This window comes from Hemicordylus capensis, chromosome 2 (assembly GCF_027244095.1).
Source record: "Hemicordylus capensis ecotype Gifberg chromosome 2, rHemCap1.1.pri, whole genome shotgun sequence".
Lineage (NCBI taxonomy): Eukaryota > Metazoa > Chordata > Lepidosauria > Squamata > Cordylidae > Hemicordylus > Hemicordylus capensis.
The window spans coordinates 331,693,470-331,720,570 of NC_069658.1; the positions used below are offsets into that span (position 1 = coordinate 331,693,470).

The 27,101-nt window shown below is 42.1% G+C and overlaps 1 protein-coding gene and 1 long non-coding RNA gene across 8 annotated transcripts in view; one reads left to right on the forward strand and one right to left on the reverse strand.

The window, feature by feature from the left end:
- The window catches only part of GPRIN1 (G protein regulated inducer of neurite outgrowth 1), a 95,300-nt gene that overhangs the window by 20,665 nt on the left and 47,534 nt on the right, over positions 1-27,101 (forward strand). For 2 of the 7 annotated variants that reach the window (XR_008315477.1, XR_008315475.1), the window contains 2 exons: positions 14,782-15,057; positions 16,448-16,664. The exons of 2 other annotated variants lie outside the window; for them this stretch is intronic. The gene's annotated coding sequence lies outside the window, so the exon portion shown is untranslated. Of the gene's footprint in view, positions 1-14,781; positions 15,058-16,447; positions 16,665-26,952; positions 27,041-27,101 lie in introns of those variants that run through there. 3 more of the 7 variants (XR_008315476.1, XR_008315478.1, XM_053292224.1) reach the window with 3 other exon arrangements.
- LOC128343332 (uncharacterized) lies at positions 1,320-26,667 on the reverse strand. Its single transcript, XR_008315480.1, has 2 exons — positions 26,618-26,667; positions 1,320-1,609 (listed from the first exon to the last, which is right to left on the reverse strand). It is a non-coding gene; the product is annotated as an uncharacterized LOC128343332 (long non-coding RNA).

A 27,101-nucleotide genomic window follows, 5' to 3' on the forward strand; every position in this document is an offset into this window, starting at 1 on the left:
CTTAAATATGTAGTACATTGCTCTGGGCTCCTTGGAGGAAGAGCGGGATATAAATGTTAATAATAATAATAATAATAATAATAATAATGCAACCTAACATTGCAGTAGTCTTTTTTGCAGATGCCAGATATTCCCAGTACTGAAATCTATTAGGCAAATTTGGTTACTTTTGCCTAAATGTGGACATATACATCGCTCTGGGCTCCTTGGAAGAAGAGCGGGATATAAATGTAACTGTACTTTCTGTTGAATTTCTTTTTGTTAGGTTCATCATTTATCAAGGTCATCTTGTTCATACACTAATACACAGCGTATAAACACTGCAAGCTTTGGATGTGCACAGAACCAGGCACAGGTGGTTCGAAGGTGGAGGCATCAGACTTTAAGGGCAGGGGAGGGCGCACTTACCCCTCTCTCCGTTTCCCCCCACCTGCGCTCGGTTTTTGTAAAGTCCTTTGGGGCGGCAGCATACCTCCCTGCCGCCCCATCCCTCTTCAGCTGGAAGTGGCCGGAAGTACCGGCCACATGCATGCATGTTGCGCTCGTGCGTGATCCCGCCAAATATGTGTGCACCCAGCACCAGGTACTTCCCGCTAAAGAGGGCACGGGGTGGCAGGGAGGTACACTGCTGCTCCAAAGTACTTTACAAGAACTGAGCAGAGGGAGGGGTGAGTGCACCCTCTCCTGCCCTTAAAGTCCGACATGCCCCGCCCCCCTCGCCTTTGAACCTCCCAGTGTTCAAACCTGTTTGGAGGCCTGTAAAAGGGCCTCTGAACAGGTTCGTGCACATACCTACTGCAGCCATGGATATTATGCTGCTTCTGTTTTGTTGTACGGTTTGCTAGATAAACTCACAACTCTTCCAGTTTCTTATGTAGCACCTAAGTCTCTATAATATCTTGTACTTACCTTCAGGCTTTCATCTCCATCTCCATCCCCAACAGGGTTTAATTTAAATACTTTTTGATAAGGTTTATAGGGCTTCTGCCAAAACTTTCCCCCCAGTCCTTGTGAAGTGTATCCTAACTCCTGTCAATGATCCTTCATCAAGGAAGGTTAGACCATGTTCCCAGAAATGGAATCTCTATTGTAAATACATCTGTAACCAGCCATTCACCCAAAGTATTTTTCTCTCTCTTTGTAGTCTTTTGCCTTTTACAGCAAGAATTGACAAGAACATTACAAGGTTAACCACATTTGAATCCTCTAAATCTAGGGGTAGATTTTCTAATTCTTCTCAGCTGTATTTTGATTCTGACTGCCAAGAGGCAAAGAGAGAATTGGTTAAATACTCTAACCAGCATAAAGAAGATCCATCATTCTGCTCTACTCAGGATTTATTAGCTCTGAAAAAGTAATATGTTGCTACAAAATAAGAAAAGGGAAGCGGTTGGAGCTTTCTGGCACCGTTTGATTGCGGCGTCTGAATCAAAGAACTCAACCTTGTTTTGGCATCTCATAGCCTCACACTTGATTAATTGTCCTCCTTGCTTTTCTCCCTCTATCTTGGTGGGTGTGCGGGAGGATCATTTCAGATATTTATACACACAGGATGAGTTGTCCAATATTAATCTTGAGCTTGATGCTGATCTGTTCCTTCGGTGGGCACCTGTAACATGCGTGGAAATTGAGTCTTTGGTCAAACAGCTCAAACCTGGCAAAGCTCTGGGCAATTATTATATTACAGCAGAAATTACATGCAGTAACTTGAGTGGTGGATTCCAGTTTTAGCCTCTCGCTTCACCTTCATAAATCATGCCATGTTGGACCCAAGGGACTGGGGCTTAGCTATAAGAATTCCTATATATTAAAAAGGGAAATGTCTGCCAATTATCGCCCCATCCATCTCTTAAGTATAATCATCAAGTTTTACACTAAACATCTAAATGAAATTTTTTTGGACTAGCTTAAGTCTGAACATATTTTGGCAGAAGAACAGGATGGCTTTAGAGCCGGCCACTCCCCATTAGACCACACCCTTATGTTGCAACATCTGGTTGAAAAGTATACAGCTAATTCTGGTTCTATATTGTATACTGCCTTTATCAATTTTACGTTTGTGTTTTGATTTAATTTCTAGAGCTATGTTGTCGTGCAAGCTGAATAATTCCTCCATAGATAGGTGCCTATTACTTTTATTATAGGGATGTGCACAGAACCGGTTCGGTGCACTCCCAGGAGGGCGGAGGGGGGGTTCTTTCAGGGGCAAGGAGGGTGCCTCTTACCTGCCCATCCCTGCCCCTCTGCCTTTCCCCCACCATTGCTCTGCTACAAAGCATGGGTGCAGGGCTGCAGCGTTCCTCCTTGCAGCTCCATTTAGCATCAACACAGAAGTGGCCAACGCCCACACACACAACTTTTAGCAGAGTGCTGGTGCGGGCTAAGCAGTGGGGCAAGGATGGGCAGGTAAGAGGCAACCTCCCTGCCCCTTAAAGGAACCCGCCCCCCCCCCCCCTCCGAACCAGCTTGAACTCTGGAATTTCAAACAGGTTCCAGGCACATCCTTATTTTATTATACAAACTTTATGAAAATTCCTGCTTGAAAGTTCATTGCAGCGAGCAAGGCCATCTTACTAAAGAAATTCCGACATGGGGGGCATTAGGCAAGGTTGCATATTGGTGCCATGTATATTTAATTTTTAGGGGTTTCCCCCTTCTCTCTCCTCCCCACCCCCCCAATTATCTCTCCACCAGTCAGGGAACTCTGTGTTATCATGTCTAAGGACTTTAACAGCTGGGAAACCGAGGTTTTCATCTATGCTCATTTTGTTTTACTTAACTGAGAATGGTGTGTCACACCAAAATGTCTTATATTTTTATGTTTACCAACTTGTAATTTTTCTTTGTGTGCACAATAAAAAGGTCTTTTTGTTGAGGAGTTAATATGAGCATTGCATCGCCGACATATCGATTTATTAATCCTTTGGTATCTAATATGGATAATCTTGTCCATCATCCCCAAAGTTGGCAGATACACACATTGCAATTTTGCTTTATGTGGACGATGCAGTCCTACTGTCCCGGACCCTGGTTGGTTTAAAATAAGCATTACGCTCTTTTGCTTCATATTGCAATGAAGAAGCCTTAGTGATTGATTACACTAAAACTAAAATTCTTATCTTTGTGAAGCACCGAAAAGGTCATTCTTGGCAGTTGAATGGCCATGAAATTGAACAACTACAGATCTTTAAATATGTAGGCATAGTTTTCCATGCCTTCAGTAGATGGAGTACCCATTTGACTTACGTTATACAAAATGCCCAGAAATCAGCCACAGCTATTGAATCATTTTATCATTCTGGAGGTGCACTATTTATCCCAGCGGCAATAAAGCGATTTGTAGTTAAAGCCTGAGCACAGCTTTTATATGGTGCATAACTTAGGCCGTACAATAATTTTGCTTTATTGGAGGCTGTGCAATCTAAATTCCTAAGAAACATCTTTCAAGTAGCACAATGTGTACCCAATGTGATCCTCTACCAGGACTGGGTTATGGTTAAGCATCCTTGTTTATTGACTAAGGATGTCTTTTCCCCCAGTAGGATTAGCCCCACTGACATTAGTTGACAATTTTGGCATGAAGTGGAAAATATTTCTTCAACAGATGCTTCATTACTTTGGGTTTTCCCAGGGACCTCTTTTGATGTTGGATTTTGAGCAAGCCAGGTTAGCTCTTAAAGAATAGGTGATGGATATGGAAGTGCAATTAGATCAATCCACCCTTTCAAGAGTTGTCTTTCTTCTTTCTTTCTTTTTTTAAGCAGCCAATCTTCTATCTTCAGGCCAACAAGATACTTCAGTCAAATTACAGTGCTTAAATTTAGGAGGGCTTTCACTTTAGAATGTTTTAATGTGTTAGCCACGGCCATACTGGAAGGGAAATATAAGAAAATTCCCTATGTAGCCTGGCTTTGTCCTTGTGGATTGGGCACTATTGAATCAACAGATCAAATTCTTTTATATTGACTTCATAATAAGAACATTCACACACGTTTCATAACTTTTTTTAGTTTACTTTCCAGGCCATTCAGATTCATTTTACCTCTAATTTTTGTCATCTGATCAGAATGACTTAATTTCTTAATTGATGCAAAATTTTATTTTATTGCTTGTAAAATTCGCCAAGAGCTGACTACTTTGCATTAGTGTTTTTTAAATTAGTGTCAATTGTCATTTTATTGTGTGTTCTGGTCTTTGAGTGTAATAAAGAATCTATCGGACAAGAACACTACCTGAGCCCTCAGGATCTTCAGCTCCTTTCCTTCCAGTTCTTAACTCTCTCTCCACAGTGCTGGCAGGCACCTGAATAGGTGAAACCTCCTGGTTCTCAGCTACTGACTACAAAACTTCAGTCCAGCCTTTCCTGTTGCCTATCCACCTTGTGGATCTCCTCAGCCAGTGGCACTCTGCATTTGGACTTCTGGGTCAGGCTTGACCTCCTGTACTGGCTGAACAAGCAGGGCTCTTATCTCCTTCCATTGAGACTGCAGGTTCTGTGTCAGTTGTTTGACCCCTGCTAATTGGACTCAAAGATAACTTTTAAAGTTGTGGCTTTCTTACAGTTAGAGAGATACTATTTATTTAGTAGTAATAATAATAATAATAAAAATTATCATCAGCCAATTACAAAAAGCAGCTTCACTGGGAACAGCCTATATTCTGCAACGATATCTATAACAACAGCAACAATATTGACAATAAAATTCAGCCATCCCAGGTCCTTGGGAAGGACTCAATGTCTGGATAAAACAAACCAGTCAATAACACCTGTCTGAAGGTGTGAAATAACAACAACAACAACAACAACAACAACCCCCAGTGAGGTACTACCTTGGTGTGGTTGTGGGGCTTGCATGCTCTGAGGAAGGTGAGAGCTATGCCAGAGGTCCAACCATACTGGACAGGTCTCACCAGAGGAGCCAGACGAAGAGTGCCTCTCCCATCATCAATTTTCTTTGCTCTTTCACTTATTAATTCTGGTGTTATTATTAGATCTTGCATTTGTTGGTTACATTTTTTGACCTCTTTCACCCAGCCTGCTTTTTTATAATAATCTATTGGATTGTCCCATAATTTCCGTAACTTTAATAAATCTATAACTAAAAACGTAACTTTAATAAATCTATACCGGATTGGTCATCGCCCAGGTCAACAAGGACCGCACCAGGTGCTGGAGTCCCTGGACATCTGGTGGCAAGTAGGCAACAGGACTCAGGATCTTCAGTTGAGCAACCAGGGCTGGAGACTTCAAAGTTACTGGAAGAAACGTTGCTTAACCGAAAAAAATATACGAAAAATGCCAACAAGGGAATAATGATCTATTACAAGTCTAGTCCAACTAGAAGAGGTTATTTAAAAAGAATGTACCAAATTTGGAAAGAGAAGCATCCAGATACAGAAATAACAGAACAAAGGCTAGCAGACCAGAGAAGATTCATAATAAGAAATAAAGTATTCACAGGAGTTGAGCAGGAAGAACTGCAAAGAGCAACACGGGCTCAAGATATGGAAGAAAAATTACCACCAACTGAAGAAGTTGCTCTGCCGCAGGTGGAGGAGGTGTTGGAAATAGAGCATACCACTGTTGCTGAACTGTTCCAAAATCAAAACCAGGTAACCTCCCTTCTGCTTCCACCTCAAAAACCCGAATGCCATTTAACAGAAAAGCAACAAGAACTAAAGCAAAAAATAACTGAGCACATGAACCAAATGACCACCAGGGTTCGACTTCCAGCTCTAAAAACAGTTGCCAAAAAACAACTTGCTCAGGCATTAAAAGATGTCAATGCTGCACTTGCAGAAATAACAATCAAGAATTTGCAAGAAACAAACCAACTAATGTACAGTACAGCAACAATAACAACACAAGAACTCGGATATAAGATAAGTGGACCTGTAAAAAAAGAAAGTAGTACATCACCTAAATGGAAGATTAGATTAGAAAATAAAATCCCCAGGCTTAGATCAGATGCTAGTAAATTGAAAGATATGAAAGACAAGAAGCTGAAGAATGAAAACACCAATCAGTATCTGATCCAAAAATACCACCTAGATTCAAGGAAAATTAGAGAAGTCCTGGAAATAATAAAGCAGCAAATAACAGCAGTGTCAAAGAAGATTAGCAGATACGAAGCCAGAATTACACAACACAGGCAGAATCTCCAATTCCAGTCGGATCAGAAACATTTCTACCAAAGCATAGAAGGAGAAACTGCAAGAAACCTAGAAACACCAAATAAAGAAGAAACAGTGCAGTTCTGGGGGAAATTATGGGACAATCCAATAGATTATAATAAAAAAGCAGGCTGGGTGAAAGAGGTCAAAAATGTAACCAACAAATGCAAGATCTAATAATAACACCAGAATTAATAAGTGAAAGAGCAAAGAAAATTAAAAATTGGACTGCTCCAGGCGACGATGAACTGCATGGCTTTTGGCTTAAACACCTAACAAGCCTTCATAAACAACTATCAAAACAGTTCAATCACATTTTGCAAGGAGGTGATATTGAACAATGGCTAACAACTGGGAAAACTCATCTCATCATGAAAGACCCAGCAAAAGGTACAGTTCCAAGTAATTCTAGACCGATCACCTGCCTGCCAACCATGTTCAAATTATTAACTGGAATAATAGCAGACAAAGTGATGCAACACTTAACTAACAAACAGCTTCCCGTTGAACAGAAAGGAAATTGCCCAAACACCAGAGGCACAAAAGACCAGCTGCTGATTGACAAAATGATTTTAAAAAATTGCAAGAGAAGAAAAACAAATCTAAGTGTTGCATGGATTGACTACAAGAAAGCCTTCGATACATTGCCTCACACATGGATACTAAAATATTTAGAAACAACTGGTGTCAGCAAAAACATTCAGATATTTATTTAAAAAGCAATGAGCATGTGGAGTACACAGTTAACAATCAATGGCGAGACACTTGGACAGGTTAGCATTAGAAGAGGCATTTTCCGAGGGGACTCACTATCCCCTCTCTTGTTTGTAATCGCCATGACCCCACTTTCACAAATACTAAACAAAACAGGCCTTGGATACCAAACATCTAAAACATCAAGTCAAATAAACCATCTGCTGTACATGGACGATCTGAAGTTGTATGGAAAGCCCAGTCAGAAATCAAATCACTGCTAAACACTGTCCGTATATTCAGTAGCGATATAGCAATGGAGTTGCCCAAATAATCCCAGTAGTAATTGGCACCCTAGGTGCAATTCCAAAAGACCTTGAAGATCACCTCAACACCATAGGGGCCACAGAAATCACCATCAGTCAACTACAAAAAGCAGCTTTACTGGGAAAAGCCTACATTTTGTGATGATACCTATAATAATAACAACCACAATATTGATAACAAAATTCTAGCATCCCAGGTCCTTGAGAAGGATTTGATGTCTGGATAAAACAAACCAGTCAATAAAACCTGTTTGTGTAAACAAGAAATAATTTAAAAAAAATTATTAACACTAATAAAAGATATTTATACCCTGCTCCTCCAGTACATTACTACTCAGGGCAGCTCACAACATCAGCAAAGCACATACAATGTAAAACAAAACATTAATCAAGTTAAACAAGTTAAAAAACCAGACTATAACCACATTTAAAACTACAAATTGTAAAAGTTTCAAATTAAGTTATTAATAGAAAGCTAAAAACTGAGAACTAAAACTTTTTAAAACCTACCAGATTTAAACAGCAGATAAAACATTTAAAAGCCTCTTTTAAAAGATTTCTCTAATTGTGTTTAAAACAAAAACAAAAAAACACACACACACTGAGGGAGGGGGCATGGTGAAGCTCTTTGTGGAGGGCATTCCCCAAAGGTAAAAGCAACTGTCCCAATTCACCTCAACACAGCATAACAGAAATAATTTGAGAGTTATCTAGGCTACTCATTCTGGCTGTGAGGTTGTCTTTTAGTGATTAGTTTTCCTGCTGGTGGTGTTGTACAGTCTCTGTTTTGCTTCAAGGCTGGCTGTTGCTGTTGGAGATCCAGCTCCAGGTGGCATCAACCTTTTGCACCAGTAACCCTAATGACCACTAGGGGCATTAAGAGTGGAGGGAGTCAGGGTCTCTTTCCTGTTTATCTCTGCCTCTATGACCCTTCAATTGATAGTGTACTCAGGAATCCCCCCCCCACCACCACCAAGTCTTGCTATGCTGCCTCATCGTGGCGGAATGGGTGGGTGGGTGTGTTCCTGGGAGGGATGAGCGAAGTACGCCGGGAGGTATACTCCCAGTAGGGTCACCCAAAGCACGAAGGTCATCCCAGCTGCCCAGATAAAGCAATCAGGCACCTATATTGGGCAGCAGCAATATAAGAAGGTGCTGGAGGCAGACGATCACTTCAGTGACAACGACAAAGGCATTATTTCATATTGCGCAGGAGAAGGCAATGGTAAATCCCTCCTGTATTTTACCAAGAAAACCACACGGATAGCCAAAATGGAATGATTGTTGATGTAGTGCTGGATGATGGGCCCCTCAGGTCGGATGGTACTCAACATGCTGCTGAGGAAGATCTGAGGATCTCTCAAAGTACCGATGGTGTTTATGATGCGGTTAGACTAAAGCCTTTTGGACGTCTGGCAGCTGATGTTGTCATGCAGGAAAAGAAAATCTGAAGCTGCAAAGACAGAATCACAATGGGAATATGGTACGTAAGAAGCATGAATATGGGAAAGCTCAACACAGTGAAAGATGAAATGAATCGACTACAGATTGACATCTTGGGTATCAGTGAATTAAAATGGACTGGAATGGGACACTTTCAGTCAGAAAACCATACCGTTTACTATTCAGGACATGAAGAGCAAAGAAGGAACGGTGTTGCTTTTCATCGTCAGGAAGGATATAGCAATGACAGTACTTGGGTACAATGCAGTCAGTGACTAACTAATATCAATTAGATTTCATGGACAACCCTTTAACATGTCAGTTCTTCAAGTCTATGCCCCAACAACTGATGCAGAAGAAGAGGAAATTGATGAATTTTATGCTCAAGTGTAGTCTGAAATTGACAGAACATGCAATTAAGATGTGATGCTGGTGGTTAGAGACTGGAATGCCAAAGTTGGGAAAGGTAAGGAGGAAAACAGTCAGCCTATATGGCCTAGGAAACAGAAACCAAGCAGGAGAATGACTATAGTTTCTGCCAAGCCAATGATCTCTTCATTGCTAGCACATTCTTCAAACAACCTTTGCCTTTGGACATCACCAGATGGAGTACACAGAAATCAAATTGATTACATTGTTGGTGCAAGGAGGTGGAAGAGCTCAGTTATAACAGCAAAGACATGGCCAAGGGCCGATTGTGGAACAGATCACAAACTGCTCATGTGCAAGTTCCAAGTCAAGCTAAAGTGGAAAAACAAAGCTATCCAGCTTCCATGATATATCTTGAGCATGTACCCACCATTTTCAAGGAAAACATCAGGAATCATTTTGAAGTTCTGAACTTCATTGATAGGGAACCAGATGAAACGTGGAATGAAATAAAAAATGTTAAGGATGAATGTGAAAAGAGACTGCCAAAGACCAAGAAACAGAAGAAAGCAAAATGGATGTCAGAACAGACGGTGGAAACTGCAAAGAACAGGAGAGAAGCCAAAGTCAAGAAAGATAAAGACTTCAGGAAGGAACTTAATAGGGAATTTCAGAAACTGTTAGACGAGACAAGGAGCAGTACTACAATTACATCTGCAAAGACCATGAGGATGGAAATAGACACAGAAAAACAAGGCAAGCTTTCCAAAAGATCTCTGAACTCAGAGGGAGGTTTCAACCTCAAATTGGTATGTTAAGGGATGCCAAAGGACAGACCGTAACTGATTCAGAGAAGATCAAACAGAGATGGAAGGAGAATACTGAAAATTTGTACAGCAGGGACGTCAGCATCCAAGATACTCTAGAAGATATTCCCTACTTGCAAGAAACTCTAGTAAGGGAGGCTAAAATTAGATCAGCACTCCGGTCATTACCAAGTCGGAAGGCTACAGGAGTTGATGGAATAGCTGCAGAAATATGGCAGGCAACAGAAGAAGAATCAGTCAAGGATCTAACCAAACTATGCCAGCAAATTTGAACACCACCACAGTGGCCAACAGATTGGAAGAGTTCAGTCTACATACCCATACCAAAGAAAGGAGACTTAACAGATTGAGCAAACCATCACACAATATCCTTAATTTCACATGCTAGGAAAATAATGCTCAGGATAATCCAACGCAGATTAGAGCCCTACATGGAAAGGGAAATGTCAGATGTTCAAGCTGGTTTCAGAAAAGGCCAAGGAACAAGAGAGATCATTGCTGATGCACACTGCATAATTGAGAAAGCCAAAGAATACCAGAAATAAGTCAATATGTGCTTTGAGTACAGAAAAGCCTTTGATTGCGTTGACCATGTCAAGTTGTGGAATATCCTTGGGAAAATGGGTGTCCTAGAACACCTTATTGTTTGCATGAGAAACCTATACACAGGACGGGAAGCCACAGTCTAGACGGAACATGGTGAAACAGACTGGTTCCAGATTGGCAAAGGAGTAAGGCAAGGCTGCATACTTTCTCCTTCTTTATTCAATTTATATGCTGAACATATACTGAGAGAAGCTGGATTGGAAGAAGATGAGCATAGTTTTAAAGTTGGAGGAAGAAACATCAATAACCTGCGCTGTGCTGATGACACCACTCTGATAGCTGAGAATGTGGATGATCTGCAAGCTCTAGTAATGAAAATAAAGGATCACAGTGAAAAAATGGGACTAAAACAAATGTAAAGATGACTAAACTAATACAATGGGCACAGCAACCAGCCTCAGAATTGACAATGAAGATGTTGAAGTGGTGGATAGCTTTTGCCTTTTAGGATCGACCATCAACAGTAAAGGATCCAGCAGTCAAGAAATATGCTGCAGACTAGCACTTGGTACGGTAGCAGTGAAGGCCTTGGAAAGGATATTTAGATGCTGTGACATGTCTACACCTACAAAGATTAGATTCATTTGGACCATGGTTTTCCCCATGACACTCTATGGATGCAAAAGCTGGACTTTGAATAAGCAAAATAGAAGAAGCATTGATGCTTCTGAACTTTGGTGCTGGAGAAGACTTTTGAGGAGACCATGGGCAGCCTGGAAAACAAACAAATGGGTCATAGAACAAATCAATACAGAATTTTAACTCAAAGCACAAATGACTAGGCTCAAACTATCATATTTTGGACACATTATGCGAAGACCCAGCTCTTTTGAGAAGTCCATAATGCTGGGGAAAGTTGAAGGAAAGAGAAGAAGAGCATGACCAGCAGCAAGGTGGATGGACTCGATTACAACAGCAATGAATGCACCACTAAGAGACCTTAAAGGCCAAGTTTGAAGACAGATCATCCTGGAGAGAATCTATCTATGTGGTTGCTAAGAGTCGACACCGACTTGACGGCATGCACTCACTCACTCATTCAATCAATCAGGAACTTCCTGGGAGTTACTACTTTTTCACATAATGCTTCTAGCTCTTTCGCTGAACACCATGTTTCTACAGGTCTCTATTTGACCACCATGTTGCCAGTGGTTATGTATAGGTCTTTTCTATCATGTACTTCTGAATAAAATAGAATAGTTCAACCTTGCATGAATCTCTATGCTTATAATTTACAAGCCGTTGCCCCTGGGGCCCTGTTAACGTCTGCTGTAATGGGAGTGAGCTCCTGAAATACTCTGCTACATAAATAAAAGGCCTCTTTTTATGCCCTCATATTTTTCACTGATGAAAATAAGAACATGTCTGTGAATAGGTAGTGGGCATTGCCAAGGAGACTGGGATGTGTGGTATACAATTCTGACTACAAGCATGCCACAAATGGAAAACAGGTAATCAAGTGTATGCAGAGCTCATTATTAAAGATTACCAAGGCAGATGCATCCACCCCATATCCTCCAGTATTTTTTAGATGAAATAGGGATACACGTCTAACAATCAATTCTCATACCAAGGGTTCATGTTCAAGCCCTCCACTCACTATTACACATGGCTGAATACTGGATTCTGCCTGCTCTATACAGTGCACTGCATTTGTGCCTTAGCATGGTGCACTATCTATATGATGCCCTAGAGACATAATGCACCTGATTGTCTACTCTAAGGCTTCATTTCTAGATACTCTTAAGAAGGGAACTGAATCCTGAAGGAGGACAACTCACATGAGGAAAAACTGAACAAGGCATCCCCAAGAGGCAGAAGTAGGTACAAAACCAGGACAGTAATTTAGCTGGAACATCTTCCAGAAAATAGTAAGTGCCCCTAGTGAATAGGGCCTGTTGGGGCCTATATGTTTGCTCTGGGAACCACAGTCTTGTTTCAGCTTATCATTTCTTCCTTCATCCTGTTGCAATCACACCAGCTCCCAGTTTCTTTCCTAATTGGACAAGGAAACACAATCCTGCATGCTTGACACCAGTAGTACCTGTACTCCCCACTTCCTTGAGTGGCTTGCTCCCGAATAAGTGTGTTTAGGAGTGCAGTCTTCGTGGTGGTGGTGGTGGTGATTCTGTGGGGCATGGTGTTCTGGGTGATATGATGAGTTATATCTGATAAAAGGTACAAGATTTATGTTGTACCAGTGTATTCTGACTATCTTTCGGAGTAGAAATAAAGCAAACTGCACAGAAGCTGAACTGCATATCTGGAACTGTGTGTTGTGTCAGTTGCAGGGCTGCCAACTCTTGCCTTTGAAGTATTCTCGAAAAGCCTCACATTGGTGATTGAGATTTATTTTTTTTAAGTGTGTACAGACATAAAAGAAAGCTAATAACCTTTCCAGAGCAAAGCTGGTACCTATTTGCTTTCCAGAGCAAAGATGGTATCTATAAATGTAGTATTGCCTAAAGACTTGGATGTTGCTCACATGCACGTGCATGCATGGACACACAAGTCAAAAGAACCCCCAGTTGTGTGTTTTCATCACTTTATTTCAACTGAGTCTCTTAATTTTGGAGGTCCTCGTATGTTTGAATATTTGGGGTTGGCAGCAGAGTTTGTTGGTAAATTAGAGCAAGGAATGTGTACAAAATCTGTGTAACTATTGCACTGCGTGTGATCTCTGGCATATGTCTGTAAACGAATAATCTTGGTGTGTGGGGGCCATATGTTTCCATGCTACTTTCAGCACAAGTGAGAGGAGAGTCTGGGGGTGGGGGATGGATGCGATTCCGCCTGAGCTGCCAGCCTCCTCTGGCACAGGGACTGGGAGCATGCGTTTCCAAGGCAATCGGTAACATCTTACTCATTCCTTTTCTCCTATTGTTATCCTGCCAATCTGACTTCTTTTAGCTGGAAAAGGAGGATGGACCAGCTGTTGGTACAAGGCCCCATGCTGCCTTAAAGTGTGTGTGGGGGGTGTGTGCTCACATTAAAGCTATCCTTCCTCATGCAACTGTGAGGAATAGCACCTCTGGTTCAGAACATAAACAATTCATAAAAAGGTCAAAGAAATTTTCTTGAGTGGAGCTGGGGTGGGGCGTGAGAAGCAACTCAACTGGGATTGCCTCAGTTTTGCTTATAATTCCAGGAGGGGGAGGGCAGATGCACCACACACTCTTTTCTTGCCACTTGCCTTCTCTCCTCTCCCTCACACCCTTTGGTCAATTGCCATAGGCCGAAACAGTAGAGAGGTGGTAAAATTGTTCTTGACTGTACTGGACTTGTAGGTACAGATAACATAACTGAATGTTCCTGCACATAAAAATCCACCCTGCACATAGAATATTAGGCATAAGGGTACTAGTCTAACTTTCTCTCTGATATACTAGTACTGATATGTGGAGGGATTTTTTACTTCCTCATGAGGAAGAGATTCAGCCATGCAATTTCCCTCACCTGCAATCTGAAGTGGTACAGTCTGTGAACAAGTCTTCTGGGCTGTAGCATCTGCTGCTTTTATAACCCAGGCCTCCCCCTTGAACCCACAAATCCTGGCAAAGTGACATCTGCAATAAATTTCTAGGGAAAGTCAAGCACAGAGCCTGAGAGCCAGCGTGGTGTAGTGGTTAGAGTGCTGGACTAGGACCGGGGAGACCCAAGTTCAAATCCCTATTCAGCCATGAAACTAGCTGGGTGACTCTGGGCCAGTCACTTCTCTCTCAGCCTAACCTATTTCACAGGGTTGTTGTGAAAGAGAAACTCAAGTATGTAGTACACCGCTCTGGGCTCCTTGGAGGGAGAGCGGGATATAAATGTAATAATAATAATAATAATAATTCCCTGCCACTCCTTGCCTGAAAAAAGTGAGGTGAAAGTCCAAAAAGGTGAAAGGGATGTGAAATTAATTACAAAACATTTCCTGTGCCCAATGCATTTTGGCAATATGCCACTTTCAGGCATATTTTCACTTCTTGCTGAAACAGTGGTAGTGACTATGCTGTCAGGCCACTTGCCCTTAAGACAAAAGAGATGGAGAGGATTGTCCAAGCATCCTAAAATTGAGGCAGCCCCCAACTCTGGCTCTCTCCCTCGGGCTACATGTGCGACGGATAACCTACTCCGCTGGCTACTTGTATAGTTCCATTTTGCCATCCAGGTGCAATTGCTGCTTTTGAAAACCAAGAAAATCATTTTATTTCCAATGTATTTCAAGGGTAACTCTTTCTCTAGGAATATATGTTTTATAAATAAGGTAGTCGGAATCTGCTCATCTCTTGCTAACGTCCTCTCATAACTGATGACTGAAAATGTTTCCCTTTTTCCACATTGCATTTGTATTTCAGTACTGATGGTGAAAAGAAGAAATGATGGTAACATCCTTGTTGAGCAGGATCCATCCAAGCATCCCTAGTCTCCCACCATCAACACCTCTCTCTCTCTTTTCTGCAGGGCTGGGATCTCTGTCCATAGCCCAGTCTCTCATTTGATGCTATTCCCAGCTACTGGAGGTGTATGGCAGTTTATAATTTCACATCCTTCTTGTGTAACATACAGTTGTCATGGTGACTGTGGGATCAAGGCGCCTGTTGCTCAGTGATCTTAATTGAGAAAGGTTTGTGGTAAGTGTGTATAGAGCTCTCACAGAAGAGGTAGAGATAGGACATGGGGGAAGGAAAACTTGAGGGGAAGAGGCAAGGGGTGGTGGGAATTAGTGGTTTGCATTTGGTTGGTTTACCACCATTGCCTCAACTAATAAAATGACAGCCAGACACTAATTTGTGTTTCATAGTTTGTACCCTACTTGCTTCCTCATGTGTTCTCATTGGCTACTGAAAAACTAAATTTCCAGTGTCACCATTCAAATACAGGAAGAGAGCAGCTTTCAGAGCTCATTGGCAAAGAGCTTTCAGCAATGGTTATCACTGGTTAAGCCACCTAATGGCGCAGTGGAGAAATGCTTGACTAACAAGCAGAAGGTTGCCGGTTCGAATCACTGCTGGTACTATATCGGGCAGCAGTGATATAGGAAGATGCTGAAAGGCATCATCTCATACTGTGCGGGAGGAGGCAGTGGTAAACCCCTCCTGTATTCTACCAAAGATAACCACAGGGCTCTGTGGGTGCCAGGAGTCTACACCGACTTGACGGCACACTGTACCTTTTATCACTGATTATTTAGAGATCAGAACAATTGTAGGACCTTAGTACAAGTTAAACTGAGATGGACACACTCACAGATTTGTCCAGAATTAGGACTGCTTCTACTGAGATAAATCTCTGGGTGGGGGAAAATTTGTACACTATATCTTTTGGGATGTGGTGTGTGTTTGTTCATTTCAAGAACACAAGTCTTGCAGCTGCAGCATTGATTGTCTATGCATAGGGCAGACAGAGAAAAATTGTATTATGACAAACGTGTATTGTGCATGTGTTTCCTTCTCCCTTCAGAAATGTGATTAGGAAGCAGTCAAAGACATATCTGCTGTCATGATCATCTTTAGCTAGCAATAAGGACCAATAGATCTCAAGAAGAAAAATGCTAATAATATATTTAATAAATCCTTGAGCAGATAGAATTTGGATAAAGACAAGTTTTCATGAAACATGACACTTTATATTTTCAATGGCCCTGGACACAAGATGATCATGATCAGTCTCTTTCTGTTCTGCAGGGTTTATTAGGGATTTCTGTCCACAGCCCAGTCTCTCATTTTATGCTAGTCGTTACAACAAGAGGTGTATTTAGTAGGGCAGAGAAAGGATGGTCAGGGAGTTTTGGTGCTCTGGCAGATGGGCACACAAATTAAACTTGAGTCCAGGCTATTTAAGAGAGCACTTCCTTTATCATAAACCCTGCCACCTGTTATGATCTTCTGGAGAGGTCCTGTTATGTTTGCCACCAGCTCATTTGGTGGCAACCCAGGACCAGGCTTTCTCTGTGACTGCCCCAGGGCTTTGGAATATGCTTCCTGCTGAAATAAGAGCATCTCCTTCTCTGTTTGTTTTCAGGAAGACCCTCTCCTGTTCTTGCTGGCTTTTAATTACAATTAATTTTAATAATTTGTGTTAAGAACTGTTTTATGCTATTTTTATTGTGTTCTGTAGTTTAATCTGTGTTGACGTTTAAATATTTTAAATTTTGTATACTGACTAGAGATGTACATATCAAGTGGTATAAAAATATGATGAATAAATAATAAACTGCAAACCAGCTGGAAAACTCCAACTATGCTTTGGGAAATACTTGATATTTTCATTACACAGGCAGCTCCCCCTCCTCTGTGCAGTCTCACTGACTGCAGAAAGACTGTTCTCCAGTACATCTGAATTCGGGTGGATGGGGAACGTAGGATCATGGGTCTATTGTACCTGCAGTTCTGCGTTACATGTGAATGCTGCCATTGTATCACTTTGGTTCTGTGTACAGAGACAATCTCACTTCTCTTTATTTTCATCTACAACAACCACACCACGTGTCTGTCTTATTGTGTCTGTCTAACACACATATAATTGTGTTATATTATTATTGTGTCTGTCTAACACACGTATAATTGTGTCTGTCTAACACACATATGCAGAACATGCTCTGAACATTAATGTACACATTCTATCATTATTCCAGTGCATCTAAAATTTTAAAGTGCCAACATTTGCATATACCAATGTCGGCAACCACCCTAGCATCCCATCATAGTTTCACTTTTGCAAACATGTCAATATATGTGCTTGTACACATGGGCACATATTCTACTCCTCCATCTGCATGTTTTCACATCTGCAGCAGACTTCTCCCAAAAGAGGCATACTGTATAACATTAGTTCTGTGGCACTGATGTGTATTTGAGACGAGTGTTACACCGTTAAAATGTGAGCCAGTATGAAAGACTGGGATTAGGGCTGGAGAAATAAAACTGGATTAGAATAGCCTTGCAAATAAATTTACAAGTTACTAGCCTAGAAAAAAATCCCATAGCTCTGCAGTTCATACATACACATAGACAACCTGAAAGGAGAAAGAAAATGGCCATCTCTCTTTTATGTAAAAAATTGTGTTGGAGATGCAGCTCCTGATGGCATCGACTCTTAGAACCAGCAACCCTATTGACTACTAGGGGCATTAGGGGTGGCAATGGCCAGTAAGGGCTTTCTCTTCTGAACATGCTTTCTGTACTCTGATTTGCCTTTGTTACACTAATAATCTCAGGTTTAATTTTCCCTCCTGCAGAGATAGACTTCTATCTTTCCCCATCCCCACTTTGTGTATGAAGCTGGCAACCAAGCATGGAGGTCTTATCTTTCTCCCTGATGGATTTCCTAAATAAACTACTTTATTTAGAACACTAACTCTGTTTCCAGACAATATTAATTAGTAGTGCTCCCTTACCTGTGCACGTCTGCTGTAGCTGGGGCAGATAAAGAAATCTCCTCCTGAGCTCTCTAACAGCTTGTAGGCAATTTTTGAGAGGCTATTATTAAACACTATACACACACACACACAATCTAATTTCCCAACAAATTGAGTTTTCAAGCAGGCAACCAAGTTAGTGCTATTCATGCACTTGGGTGAAGAGAGAGGAATTCTGATAGGTAAGGGGTTGTCGTAGAAGGCATGAGAATTCCCTGGATAGGGCAAATTCATAGCAGATTTGATGGTGGGCTAGTTCCATTTTGATATGTTAGAGAAAAGGAGAGCGGGTGGCATTGACCATTGTTTATAGTGCCTGATGATTTGCTGGAGGAGGGTGGGTAGCTTTTGTTTGGAAGCTAAGGTCCAAAACCCTTATTGTGCAATGCTATAAACCACCCTCAGGCCTAAGGTCATTGGAATAGAAATTTGAAGAATAAGTATTGTGCCACTTTCAGAACACAAACACACACACACTCTGAAAAATTCATGTGTATATATACCAGTGTGCTAAAAGTCACAGTGGAGAAAGTGGAACATCCAGTCTTGTGAAAGCTATTGGGCTGCTCATGTGTGAAAGGCTGACAACCCAGCATGTTAGTATTCCCACATGCACCAGTCCTGCAAACTAGGGTTATTTGTCTCCCCAGCCCACTATTACTATTATAATGCTTTAATCAATTTTATTTTTATGCATTCTCTATTTTTAGATATCTCCCCCCCCCCCCACCGCACCCCTTGTTCCTACCCAACTGTTTACTGGAAGGAGCATTTTCTTTCTCTGCATCCTCTGTGTTGCCAAGCAACTGGGTGCACCATGGTTGAGGCAGATTCAGCAAGCACTAGAAATAAAGTATTCCCCCCCCCCCGTCCCTGCACCTCCACATAGAGCCACCATATGATCTGGATAGAAGTGGGAGCGTGGGTGGGGAAAGGGGCTGATTGTGGGAGACAGTGTAACAGAACACTCAGCCCGGAGACATTGGTGTTTCTCATGGCTCACGATTCACTCAAGCCAAACAAGTTCTTGGAAGCAATTACTAGCTCTCTGCCAGGTCCTCTTTGGTCTGCTGTAGCCATGCTTTAGAGTCCCCTTCTTTTCTCTGCTACTACATAACATTAACCTATCCCAGGAGCAGCTGAAGGTCCTCATTCCCTTCCCACATGCAGAACAAACATGTTCCTACCAACTTCACACCCCTTCCAATCCATGATTATTGCTGAGTTCTAGGCTCCAAAGATGTTTTAGTAGCAGCAGCAGCAGCAGTAGTAGTAGTAATTCTTAATTTCACCTTTCCACACAGAGGACTCTCAAGGCAGTAATATGAAATGGTAAAATACCAGTACAGTATTATAAAAGCAATGTAAAATAAATAATATTGAGGAATGGTAGTTGTAAATGCAGAACAGCAACAGGCCAAGGAAACTGACAATATGCTACAGCCCAAAACACAAAGCCTGTTCCCAGAAAGGAACTAGCCTCACAGACGTCACAAGGAGTGATGGTGCCGCTGCAGAGAAGGTCTTGTTCCTAGAAGATGACAGCCTGATTTCCAGTTTAAAAAATAATAATAATCCGGGGCAAAATCCCACCCCAATCTCTATGTACAGAAGTCTCTTATGGAAGGAGCTCCTTCATGAAGAGTATTTTAAGAAAATAATTCTCCATCTTCAAATTTGTTTTCCTGTGCAACCTGTCAATCTCTTACTGGATCTAACTCCACCAGATTGAATGCCTGGAAGACAGAAAGAACTCTTCTCCCTGCTTGACACAGCTGCTAGGCTGGCTCTCTTTGTCACTGCTGGGACAAGAAAGGTCATATTCCTGTCCATAGCTGCCTTTCTAAGATCTGGCAACTGATGTTAGACAAAATATCCACAAATAAAAGCATGATAAAATACATACTGGTGTACAGTATTATTCCAGATAGCAGCCTGATTGGAACTATGTCTCAGGACAAAGATCCCATCAACACCTCGGACAAACTAAAAACTCTTTTCTCCTGGTAAAGTGCTCTGTATTTTAGATTCTACCTAGTTTATCAATCTTTGTATATTTAACAGTTGGTGAATTATAGTACTTGGACTTGATTGGGGGTTGGGAGAGGGTTTGGTTGCGTCACAGGAGCAGGACTGTATTAATACAATTTCCTATGCTACAAATAGTCCTTCCAGTCTATGCTCTGCATTGTTATTAAAAACCAATTAAAAAAAATTTTTTTTTAAAAAACTTCCTTTTGGGATGATAATCTGTTGTATACGTTGATAGTTTCTCACAACCCTAATGCAAAACCAAATGATATTGATATTAGTATGGGGGGGGGGGAGCTAACACCCTTCTTTCAATGCAATATCATACATGCCAACAATGTCCCTATTTTCCCATTCAGGTGAATGGGGGATACAAGGGACATTTTGGCAAGTCTGCAATATTGATTTGCAAGCATTGACTAAGAGTCCTGTCTCAGCTCTGCCTACAGTGTCCGTGTTAAATGGGCAAAGAGGAATCTTTTAAAGTGGTGGCTATCATATCTTGAGGGGGGTGATGGTGGTAGAAGCAGCTCATCCCATCCTCAGCATTGCATCAGTTTGGTGACTGTTGCTGGTGTGTCCCTTGTGCTTAAACTGTGAACTTCTATGGGAAAGGGAGCCATTTTCTCATTCCTGTTGCTGTGTAAAAGGCTTTGATAAGCTTTTTTCTTTAAAGCAATGTATAAATATTCTAAATAATAAATATAGCTGGATAGCTCAGGGAAATGACAGATACCACACAGTATACTGTGGTATTCAGGAAAACGTCTTCTTCACCATGAGCTCCACCACCTGTTAAGATCATCTGGAGAGGTACAGTGAGGGAAATAAGTATTTGATCCCCTGCTGATTTTGTCCGTTTGCCCTCTGACACAGAAATGACCAGGCTATAATTGGAATGGTAGGTTTATTGTAGCTGTGAGAGACAGAATAACAACAAACAAACCCTCAAAAGCCCAGTGCCCAAAAGTCAGCGATGGATTTGCATTGTAGTGAGGGAAATAAGTATTCGATCCCCTATCAACCAGCAAGATTTCAGGCTCCCAGGTGTCTTTTCACTATATGCAGGTAACGAGCTGAGATGAGGAACACCCTCTGTAAGGGAGTGCTCCTAATCCCAGCTTGTTACAGTACCTGTATAAAAGACACCTGTCCATAGAAGCAAGCAGTCACTCAGCTTCCAAACTCACCACCATGCCCAAGACCAAAGAGCTGTTGAAGGATGTCAGGGACAAGGTTGTAGACCTGCACAAGGCTGGACTGGGCTACAAGACTATCGCCAAGCAGCTTGGTGAGAAGGTGACTACAGTTGGCACGATAACTCGCAAATGGAAGAAACACAAAATAACTGTCAATCTCCCTCGGTCTGGGGCTCCATGCAAGATCTCACCTCGTGGAGTTGCAATGATCATGAGAACGGTGACAAAGCAGCCCAGAACTACATGGGGGGAACTTGTCAATGATCTCAGGGCAGCTGGAACTATAGTCACCAAGAAAACAATTGGTAACACACTACGCCGTGAAGGACTGAAATCCTGCAGTGCCCGCAAGGTCCCCCTGCTCAAGGCAGCACATGTACAGGCCCGTCTGCAGTTTGCCAGTGCACATCTGAATGATCCAGAGGAGAACTGGGCAAAAGTGTTGTGGTCAGATGAGACCAAAATCGAGCTCTTTGGCATCAACTCAACTCGCCGTGTGTGGTGGAGGAGGAATGCTGCCTATGAGCCCAAGAACACCATCCCCACCGTCAAACATGGAGGTGGACACATTATGCTTTGGGGGTGTTTTTCTGCTAAGGGGACAGGACACCTTCACTGCATCGAAGGGACGATGGACGGGACCATGTACCGTCAGATCTTGGGTGAGCACCTCCTTCCCTCAGCCAGGGCATTGAGAATGGGTCGTGGATGGGTATTCCAGCATGACAATGACCCAAAACACACAGCCAAGGCAACAAAGGAGTGGCTCAAGAAGAAGCACATGAAGGTCCTGGAGTGGCCCAGCCAGTCTCCAGAACTTAATCCCATAGAAAATCTGTGGAGGGAGCTGAAGGTTCAGGTTGCCAATCATCAGCCTCGAAACCTTTCTGACTTGGAGAGGATCTGCAAAGAGGAGTGGGACAACATCCCTCCTGGGTTGTGTGCAAACCTGGTGGCCAACTACAAGAAACGTCTGACGTCTGTGATTGCCAACAAGGGTTTTGCCACCAAGTACTAAGACATCTTTTGTGAAGGGATCAAATACTTATTTCCCTCACTACAATGCAAATCCATCGCTGACTTTTGGGCACTGGGCTTTTGAGGGTTTGTTTGTTGTTATTCTGTCTCTCACAGCTACAATAAACCTACCATTCCAATTATAGCCTGGTCATTTCTATGTCAGAGGGCAAACGGACAAAATCAGCAGGGGATCAAATACTTATTTCCCTCACTGTACATCTGCGGTTGCTGCCAACTCAGGAACGGGCCTTCCCCCTTGCAGCCCCTGGGCTTTGGAATGTGCTTCCTGTTGAAATAAGAGCCTCTCCATCTCTGGCAACTTTTTAAAAATGGCACTGAAGACACATTTATTCACCCAGGCTTTTAATTAGATTTATGGTTTTAATTTTTAATGTTGGTTTTAAATTATTTTAATGTTTAAATTTTTAATGTCGGGTTTTAAATGTCTTCAATGTTTTAAATGATTTTAATTGTTAATTGATTGATTTGATGTTTTAAATGATTTTAATTTTAAACCACCCAGACGTACAAGTTTTGGTCATTATAGAATCACCGTTAGGGTTTGTGCGGGGACACGGGCAGGGAGCCAGCAGGGGTGGTGGGGATTGGGGGCTTGCCCGCCTGCTCCCCCCCCCCCGGAAGTCCAAGAATGCTCCATGCGAGAGTGTGGGGCATCCTGGAAAGACCCCTGAGGCTGGGAGACTTGTTGGGGTCTCCTGGCAGGGGTCTCCTCAAGAGTTGTTGTGGCGCAAAGCCATGTCGTAGCATCTCACAACCACTCCCTTAGCCCGGTTTCTAGTGATTGTCAGAATAGCCTCATTAAATAAATAAATACTGTATGGGGGGAAACAAGTTAAAAGTTAGTTCACATTATAGACTTAAACTGAGTAAACAGCCATTCCTTCTTCTTGAACAACCTAGGAATTATAGTTCTATGAGTAGGCTACAGATCTCTAGCAGAATTCTCATTACCAAACTACAGTTCCCAGGGTTGTTTGAAAGAAGCCCCAACAGTTAAACTGATGGAAAGGTAGAATTCTGTAGCATGGATATAGCCTCAGGCTGCCTCGGGGAACATTCCTTCCTGACTCTGAATCCTATCTTTAATCAGTTACCAGTCTCATTTTTCCATAGCACATCTCTTGCAAAAACCAAGTTGTTAAGAGGAATTCTGGGGAACAAAGGTCCTTGGAGCAAATAATCACTTGCTGTACCCAACCCAATTATCAAGTAAACAAGCTCCTCCTCCTACTGGGCAGTCTCATTTCCACCCAGGGGTTGTCCTCCTGTTTGTCTTTAGTGATTGAACTGGACTGAATTCATTAAGATCTTTTCTTCTTCTTCTATTTATAAAGAAACCAAGTGTCACTTGAAAACATAGTACTGTGCTGGAGTCCAGCAGTGCTATGAATTTATTCATGTTGAGTATTTATTTCTAGCAGCACTCACAATGAACCAAGCCTTGTGGCAATCCAACAAAGGCAGAGATATTTTCTAATTGCTATTCAAGGCAAGAGATAAGGAGATTTATGAATGTATGAAGCTACTTTATTAGACCATTGGTCCATCTAGCTCAATTGTTTTTTGTGGCTCTCTGGAGTCGAAAGAGAGAGAGGTTTCCCCTAGATCATTTTTGGAAAAAGTCACACTAAAAGTGCATTTCCTGCGCCACAGCATGTGCATCATTACTCTGAAAAATCAGTCCCTTGAAACTGAGTGATAAGTAAGATAAAGGGGAGATTTGTGAACTTATATATTTGGTGGGTTAATGATAGATTAAAATAGAATGTAAGTAATAGGAAGTAATACTACCGCTCCGCTCAGTAGGATTAGTCCAAGATGTCCTGCAACCTGAGCCAGAAAATCCAAATGGTGTTTTTTAATTGATTTTATATTTTATGCCACTTTCAAAAATTTGCACAAAGCAATGCTCACAAGAAGACAATACAATGCTAGAACAAGAAATACAAAATGTAAAGAAAAGACTATAAAGCATCTTGCACTTTGGGGGCTTTGTATACTCACATGTATACACAGAGAACAGTAAAATCTAAACATTACACAGCTGGCTACTGTATTTTCTTTTCTTTTTTGTCTGTGCTCCAAATCTGCTGTTTAATATAGCTGCCTTATTCTACTTCATGGTATAGCTGCTTAGGTCTCAGATTTGACTAGTTGCATCCAATCACTTTCTCCGTATTTTAAACAAAGCAATAGATTAGAAAAAACTCAAAAAAGATCAATAACAATAAAGGATTTGAGATGGAGAATGTATCATAAGAAAAGTCAAAAGAAATGTGATTTACAAAAAAATAATATTAGGTTGGAAAGATGACATAGAGTAGTATTTTTCAGCTCTCTAAAATGCTGCCCTAGCACACTGGGGAAAGCACAGTTTATCAGAAACAGGTCTCACAAATCCTGCTTCTGAGCTTCTGGGTCTTTGTGCAAAGGAGGGATGTATGCAGCTCTCCTGTACATGTATCAGGAGTACCATGCAGCTCTCCATATGCTGGGGTGGGGGTGGGATGCATGTGATCTTCCTTCCCAGGAGAGCTTGGAAGCATGGCAAGAGATGCACATCATGCACCCACTGTTGTTCCAAGTGACAAAAAGATCTCAGAGAGACAATTGGGTGATGGGGAGAACAACAAGACCAACAGATAGTTGGACAGTGGAATGAGTGGAGTGGTATTTTCTGATCTTGTGGAAGAGAAAATAAACAAGAGGCATTTGTCATGTGAATTAACATTCTAGCTGAAGTAGATCTTACATTTGCATACAAACTCAATTAAACAAGAACTGTTTTAAGCCTTCATCTTCTTCAAAGAGATCCCTGGTGTTGCCATTCTCCAGAACAATTGAGGAAGAGAACAGTTCCTGGCCACAGCCGTGCCAGGGGATGAATTGCCATGCCTGCATAGTTTTGCTTTAAATGAGAACACAGCATAATAAGCACTCCTTTTGGGCTTCCATTCCTCAAGGAAGGGCATCCTGGTTAGCCCTCTTCCCACACACCCGAACCTCTTCCCTTCCACCCACCCAGCAGAAACACTGGCTAAATTCACTGAGTTTGGTGTGAATTAGCAACTGGAGTGTGATTCATGTGTGAGTCACAGCACAAAGCACAGGTGGCATCAGGGAAATTATAGGGCACCCACCCGGCTCTAGAAATGCCAGGCTGCAGCAGCTAATTTGTTCTCTTTATGTACTGAGGGGGGTAGGTCCTCTTCCCTTACCTTGTATTCTTCCCCTGTTCTCCCAATCCAGAGAAGGAGGGAGGGAGACAAAGAGCATAACTCAGCTGGAACATCTAAAAGCCATGATGTTGGATCAGTATGTGTTCTAGCTGGGATGCCTCTCAACTGTATTGTACACTCAGTACAGCGCACATTGGCCAAATGTGGCGATGGATGGATTCATTGGATTCTACACGATTCATATGGATTTCTATCCCCTGATTCATTAGGAGTTGATGGCATTTTTGTCCTGGATTTCAGGAGAGCAAGATGGGGCTCAGCAAGGAAACAAAAGAGAATGTAGATATAAGCAGGGATTAGGGAGGAAGTAGGGCTGTGTTCAGCAAAGGACAAAAAAGCAAGCCAAAGTAGACTTCAAGGAGGTACTTCAGTGTCTCTATCCGCTCATACTGCATTGTGAATAGTTGTTTCTTTGTTCTCTGTTGAAAGGCAATCCCTTACCCTCACTCAGTGCTGGACTAAAGCAAGGTGAAACACATCTGCTGAACTGTACTCTGGGCTCCTGTCCTTCTCAGACCTGTATGCCACACTGCCTTCTCTGCCTGACTTTGTTGGCTAAAGTGGATCAGAGCAAATTGTTCTTGATGAAATCACATCAGCCATCCTCTTTGAGCACATATTTACCAGGAGGCTTTACACACAGGGCTTTTACTTTGAATCTCCTCTAGAATGGAGTGTGCCAGTCCACACATTAGCTGCATTTACCCCAAAGTCCCTGCGGGCTATCAGGGACCAGTACAGACATGACTCTGTTTCCCCCCGAATCGTGGCTGCACATTCTGGCTTAGCCTGAAGTATGTCCAGCTTAAAAAAAAACCAAAAACAAAACACCCGAGGCTTCTGTTATGCCCTGCAGTTTCTCTGTGATGTGTGGAGTGGCCATTGGCAGTAATTCAGCATTTTTCAAAACTCAATGAAGGGGAGTTTGACAGCTGTGTTGGGTATGGTCTGCTCAGAGTGATTTGCAGTTGCAAGCGCTGGCAGGGAGGGGTTGTAGCAGATTGGTTAAATTCTATGAAGGGCGTTCAGAAGGGGAGGGGGAGGGAGAAATTCCTGAGTTAAACACTTATAGCTTTACATATGCAGAATGGAGACTACTGTTTTGATGTAACCTGAGCCCTTTGTGTTGGAGCTGATTCCATCGGCTGCATTTTTCTTCTTGACAGAGATAAAGCAATGATTTTTACTTTAAACTTCCCTGCTTCTTAAATGGTCTGGGGTGTGGAGGGTGGGGAAACATGAGGTGATGAAGGCAGTCACTCACAAAGGCAGGGTTCGGGTTAAGCGTTCTGTTTGATTCCATGCCAGTCTTGCGATCTTCCATAAAAAGCTGTCAGACTAAGCTAAAAAAAAAAAAAAGCTCTCTTACCACCTCCTCTGGGATGGGATTGGTTGGATAAAAAACACAGAGCAAGTGGTGGGAACGCATACAGGCAACATATCTGCAGGGATTGTGGAGAGGAGCTGACCCTATGTGAATGGTCCATTTAATCCCTCAAATTAAACATCTGTGAATCTGCTGTGAAGCAGATTTGCTCTGCTTTTTTTTTTTTTTACAATGGCCACATCTCTCATAATGATATCTCCATCCTCAAACAGGCAAACAGAGGCCTCTATCCTGTCCTGGTTTCCCACGAGACAAGGCAGTCTGCTTGGAGAGGGGAAGTCTTGAAGAAGCAGTCTTCTGGTGTGTCTGTCTAATATTTCAACATTTATTTCTTTATTTTACAGCTGAGAACATGACTGCT